This window comes from Dreissena polymorpha, chromosome 12 (genome assembly GCF_020536995.1).
Source record: "Dreissena polymorpha isolate Duluth1 chromosome 12, UMN_Dpol_1.0, whole genome shotgun sequence".
Lineage (NCBI taxonomy): Eukaryota > Metazoa > Mollusca > Bivalvia > Myida > Dreissenidae > Dreissena > Dreissena polymorpha.
The window spans coordinates 32,442,009-32,447,951 of NC_068366.1; the positions used below are offsets into that span (position 1 = coordinate 32,442,009).

At 36.0% G+C, this 5,943-nt stretch overlaps 1 long non-coding RNA gene across 1 annotated transcript; it reads right to left on the reverse strand.

Moving 5' to 3' along the window:
* Nucleotides 1–4,525: 4,525 nt before the first annotated feature.
* On the reverse strand, nt 4,526–5,422 carry LOC127854162 (uncharacterized). Its single transcript, XR_008036946.1, has 2 exons — nt 4,992–5,422; nt 4,526–4,827 (listed from the first exon to the last, which is right to left on the reverse strand). It is a non-coding gene; the product is annotated as an uncharacterized LOC127854162 (long non-coding RNA).
* Nucleotides 5,423–5,943: the final 521 nt, after the last annotated feature.

The window sequence follows — 5,943 nt, forward strand, 5'->3', positions numbered from 1 at the left end:
CAAAGATGTAGCCTTAGGTAATTATATATTTATTCATGTATGAAGCGCTTCATTAGTTTTCCGAGGCAAGTAGAGAAATAGGGCGGTAGTTGGAGGTTTAAGAAGTGTCTGATTTTATTTAAAGATGGGTTTAAAGTTGGCAAGCTTTAGCGAGTCTGAGAAATACGAATTGTACTTGAGCTTATTGAAGAATGTTGCATGCTGGACCAGTATCCGTATAAAGCCTTTTCAGCCTTGTTTGTCATATAACCAAATTTCCGCCCCCCCCAAAAAAAAAAAATCCAGTCGATACATTCCTCCTTTCTGGTTGGTCTTTCAGTTCTTCGGAAGAAGATTTTTTAAGAAAAAAATATAGACGTTTTAAGTTAAGACAACCGTTTAAATATTTAAAAGTTTAAGATGTGTTTTTGTATCATAGATGATTAAAACAATATGTATCAAACAGTAATATATTTTTTCTAAGTAAATAAATCACAAAAGTTTCTTTGCATGGGTATAGGTCAGTTTCCAAAACATGGAAAAAAAATCCCCATCCTATGTGTTTGAAGCCATGATCATCTGATTAATTTGATGATGATGGATGAATATTTACCCCTGTGGTGTAAACTTTATTCAATTTTCTTCAAAAAGATGTAATGATCGAAACTAAGGATATTCAACATTTAAATAACAAAATTAAAGTTCTCTTATTCTAGGCAACGTCTGTCTGAGGCGGCTTGCATTAGATTAATCAGCAAAACTGTTAAACAGTGAAATGTTTGAAAACCTAGGGGTTTTCCCTTAAGTGATGTCGGGCATGTTTTGAGCTGGTCGCACGAAACCTACATACCACTCACCTTGATAATCTATTCGACTGTGTTGCCTTCCTGCTTGCCACAAACACTAAAGCTTGCATACAAGTGTCAAACACAGGCACTCATTTATATAGCATGATTGGTACTTAAATATAAATAATGACTTTTATTCGCACAATTAAACCAACATTCGATACAGATATGGCGAATAGTTTCCCTTGCGTTATATTGTTCAGAAGAATTTATCAAATTTTTATAAATAACAAAGAAGTACATTATTTGAGCATTCCCAGCGACCAAGGTCTTGCGAGCGATGTTGGAATGTGACTGTCTGATACTCTATGACAAGTAGAAGCTTCCAAAGATAACTGTTCATTTCAAGGATTGCTCAACAGTTATGTAAAACAAAGACTGCAACCACAAAGTTACGTGACCAAATGTTAACACGTACCTGAAATTTAATATTTTACACACCACATACTAGTATACATTTTACAGAGCAGAATGGATTACAGTAAGTATTTTAAAACACACTGATTCATTTTCATTCTCAATGGACAAACATGTTAAAAATCAGTTTAAGTATAAACAGTTGCACAATATCTATATAGTACCTTATAATATCCCATGTAAAAAACACATGATAAGCAAACTGATAAAACTGTATGACTCTTAATAATGATGTTGTACAGTGTCCTCTTATTTCTATTAAAGGTTTAAAGCAAATGTATGTGTTAAGTTAAACTTTTGATAGATTCACGTGTTAATTGTTTAAAATTGGCTGGTGTACATAACCAAGTCACCTTGAACGTACACATATGCATTATACATATTTATAAATTTATACTTTTGAATCAAAATAACAAACACAAAGCTTATATAGAGTCTGAAATATATGTGTAACAAATATTTGCGATATATATGTCCAACCCCATCATGTGAAAATCTGTAATTTCAATAACAAGTTAAAACATGTTGTTTTTTGCTGTTGGGGGGGGGGGGGTTAAATAACAAAATGCCATCACCTAGGACTCCTGGTTCTAATCATATTTTATAATAATCGGTCAAGACGGAAGATATAGTACGAAGTTAGGCTGTGTATGTTTAGTATTGCCATATGGGGAGTACGACATACAGTAGGATTATTTTGAATCTCAAGTATTAAAACCTGTAACTGACAAAAATGCGCGATTCGATATGAAGAAAGAAAATGCAGTTTGATGAAGATGTTTTCACAAAAAGCAACTAAAGTAAATCTTAAATTGATATCATATATCTTATCTTACTTAGTTGCAAGTGTTTCCTTTGAAAAGGATTCGGGTGGCTTGTTGGAATATAATACGAACAAGGGCTGTTTGAAAAACATGCATGCCCCCCATATGGGCTGTCTGTTGTAGTGGCAGCCATTGTGTGAATACTTTTTTGTCACTGTGACCTTGACCTTTGACCTAGTGACCTGAAAATCAATAAGGGTCATCTGCGAGTCACGATCAATGTACCTATGAAGTGTCATGATCCTAGGCAAAAGCGTTCTTGAGTTATCATCCGAAAATCATTTTACTATTTCGGGTCACCGTGACATTGACCTTTGACCTTGTGACCTCAAAATCAATAGGGGTCATCTGCGAGTCATGATCAATCTACCTGTGAAGTTTCATGATCCAAGGCATATGCCTTCTTGAGTTATCATCCGAAAACCATTTTACTATTTCAGGTTACCGTGACCTTGACCTTTGACCTAGTGACCTCAAAATCTATATGGGGTCATCTGCTAGTCATGATCAATCTACCCATGAAGTTTCATGATCCTAGGCGTATGCGTTCTTAGCAAGTCAAAATCGAACCTATGGGCATTTGGTCCCGCGATTAACTTGACTGTCTAAGAGTATGAATATTGCTATTGAGCAGCGAGTAGTATTAGTGTTATAACCAAAGCCGGGACTTGCACCCAGATTTCTTCTCCCTCGAAGAAGGAAAAGCGTTCTGCTTTGAACTACTTTGGTTTTGTAAACACGTTTCATACAAGCTGCAGAGTGTAGTTTTGCTATGATTTGTGTACTGCCTCGTGACCGTTTCTCCTATTTGAGTAGAAGAAATGTCGCTTTACCACTATATGTTTGTTTAACTTACTGTCGTTTCAAAATGGGAACATTCGTATTGTTCTGTACAAACATTTGAGTTGTTGAGTTTCGAATACGGCTGTATTGTAGCGAAAGGTTTCAGATCGGGATAAAACTACATGCAACTTTTAACGCAAAATTGCTTTGCACAATTTCAAACTTCATGATCATACATCGAAAGTTATGAAACTGCGTATATAGTTTTTATTTATTTTGCTAGCGAAATTTTAACATTTCATTGAATAACGCAAGTTTATGACCATGTGGTGAATGTCATGAAAGTCGCTTAAACTGATGTATATACTTTTTCATCATATCATCTCAAATGGAAAGTCAAAATAATCCCTAAACGTCATTTATGTAGTGTGTTTTGTTCGTATATTCTACAAGCGCAATATAAAGCCTAAATACTGTTGAACGTTTATGTTAATGTGCCTCACTGAAAGACAAGTTATACCAATAACGAACCGTTGTACAAAATGTGTATGCAGTCAAAAGCGAGTAACTGCTTTACGTTTACGAGTCACTCAATGTAAGTCTCAACACGTGTAGTTCGTAAGTTCGTAGTTTTTGCTTTGTACGTTTGCAAGCTAGTGGTGTCACTCGGCGTTTTTACGGACTTGTGACCGTTCCTCTTGTCTGAGTACAAGAGAAGTCGCCTTCCCACCCCAGCCCTAGCAGACTTAAACCTAACAATTTGAACAATGCGTGTTATCAACCGGTTGGTAGCCTTATCAAATGCCACTGCGTCCTCGGACTCGCATACGCATCGACCCACGTCAAGTTCTAAAGCTTGCGGGCAATTATGAGAGTCCCTCGCGATAGATTGAGGAGCCTTGCCAGAGTATAACGACAGCATGGATAACACATGTTAGAACCGAAAACCGAGGCGTTTCCCCTCAAGTGCTATCGGTTCGCTTCGCAACTTGTGGAGTCGGTCTATTGACACCTACATACCTCGGTCGCCCATACTCAGTCAATTAACCGCTGTTGTCATTCTGCTTGCCAAATAGCAGTCAACGACAACCTTACATTGATCTAGCCAGATTGGAAACTACGAGCGAAAACTAACTCGCCCAAGCGAGTGACCCGCTCCCGATTCGAGCAAAACCTCACCTAAGCACTATCGACCCAAAAAACGCCAGTAACACTGCTCCGTTACTAGGGAGCCTTGCTAGTCAACACAAGTAATTTGCAATCCTGGCTAGAGCAATGAGTATATTCGGACTGGTGTACCACCATGTAATTGTCTGCGTCTAAATTGTTGGTATTTGATACTTAGAGTCTCTTGTGCCAAAGTAGAGACTGAATATTTGTTTTTATAAATCAAGCAATCATTTACTGGTTGGTAGTTCTAACAGTGCGTCAAAATAAGCACCGTGAAAACATTTTAGCACCGAAATACCGAGGTGTTTACCCCCAAGTGCTATCAGTGCGCTTCACACTTGTGGAGTCTTAAACCCCTCGGCCGCCCAAACACAGTTAATGACTGTTAATGTTTATTTTTTGTTTGATTTTGGTATTGCATAGTTAATACATTGTTAATACACAAACACATACATCAATACATCAATATTGCTGGCCAGCACAATAAAACAAGGAAAAAAAAGGTAGGAGAACAATCTCCTTTATTTTTCATGTAAAAACATAAACATAAACATACACACTGTCAACACTTGCCACTTGCAACACCGAGTTCGTTTCATTGCATAATGTTCACATTTTTCGATCGACACATATTCGCAATGTTACATGGATTCACAAAGTTACATGGATTCACAAAGTTGCACTGATGTCCATACGCGGGCCAATGTTCAAGTTATCGGTGCAATGGACCCACGGTTTTGTCGCAGCTGTACCCCACACGTATGTATTGACTACTCGGTGTCCACATCAAGGTTTGCAAATTGGCACTGAAAATAGAAAAGCAAATTGTGTTAAACAGTAAACAATGAGAGTAAACAGCCTGAAATTATAAAAACATGCATGTATAATATACTATGTATCAAATGAAAAAGTAAACACAAACTGCTAAAGAAAAACACACAACTCTACCAACTGTTTGACTGATACTTACTTTTTGTATTGTGTTGCATGTTCAGGCGCCTTTCTGTCACTGCTCGTCTAGCAGTAGAGCTGAAATGAAATAGAAAGCATGATCAGAAACTTTCACTGTGTTTGTACAACTTACAATTTATGTGCACAATTTTGCATTTAAGTGTAACATACAGTAAAACAATTACTCAGTACTTACTTTGTATTTTGTATCCAATCCCTCTGCTGGCAATCTTCTTCAGTCCACAATCGAGCTGAAATCAAGACTCAATGCATACATGTAAATTTTGCCAAATAACAAACAGAACTGTGAACCAAAACTTTAACTAAACAAAACTAACTTTTCAACTGTAATGGTACTCACCTCTGGCAACTGAAATCATACAGACATTTTGCATAGCACAATACATTTTTAGTTTGAAGATAAGAATGATTTATGAACATTTTACTTACACAAAGCCTAAATATAAAAGACATACTATGATGAAAAAAACAATATGTATACAAAATTATAGATAAAGAAACACAATCTACTTACCATTGCTGATCTGAAATTGAAAAAAGCACATTTTTTATAGCACAACAATCATATTCAGTTTTTACATAAATGAAGTGTACTTACATCTGCCCAACTGAAATGAAAAAGAGCATATCAGAATAAAAGTCATCAAATATATTTCAATATGCAATATGAAAAAAGCAAAATGTACTTACCAACAGGCAACTGAAATGAAAAAAACATTAAGCATTGTATAGCAGAAGTCATCAAAACAGTTCAATATGAAATTATAGAAAGTTTGTGTACTTACCACAGCCATACTGAAAAAAATACATTAAGCATTGCATAGTATAATACAAGTCATCAAAACAGTTCAATATGAAAATTAAAGAAAGTTTGTGTACTTACCACAGCCATACTGAAATGAAAAAGAAACACATTTAACAATGCAAAATACAGGTCATCAAAACAGTTC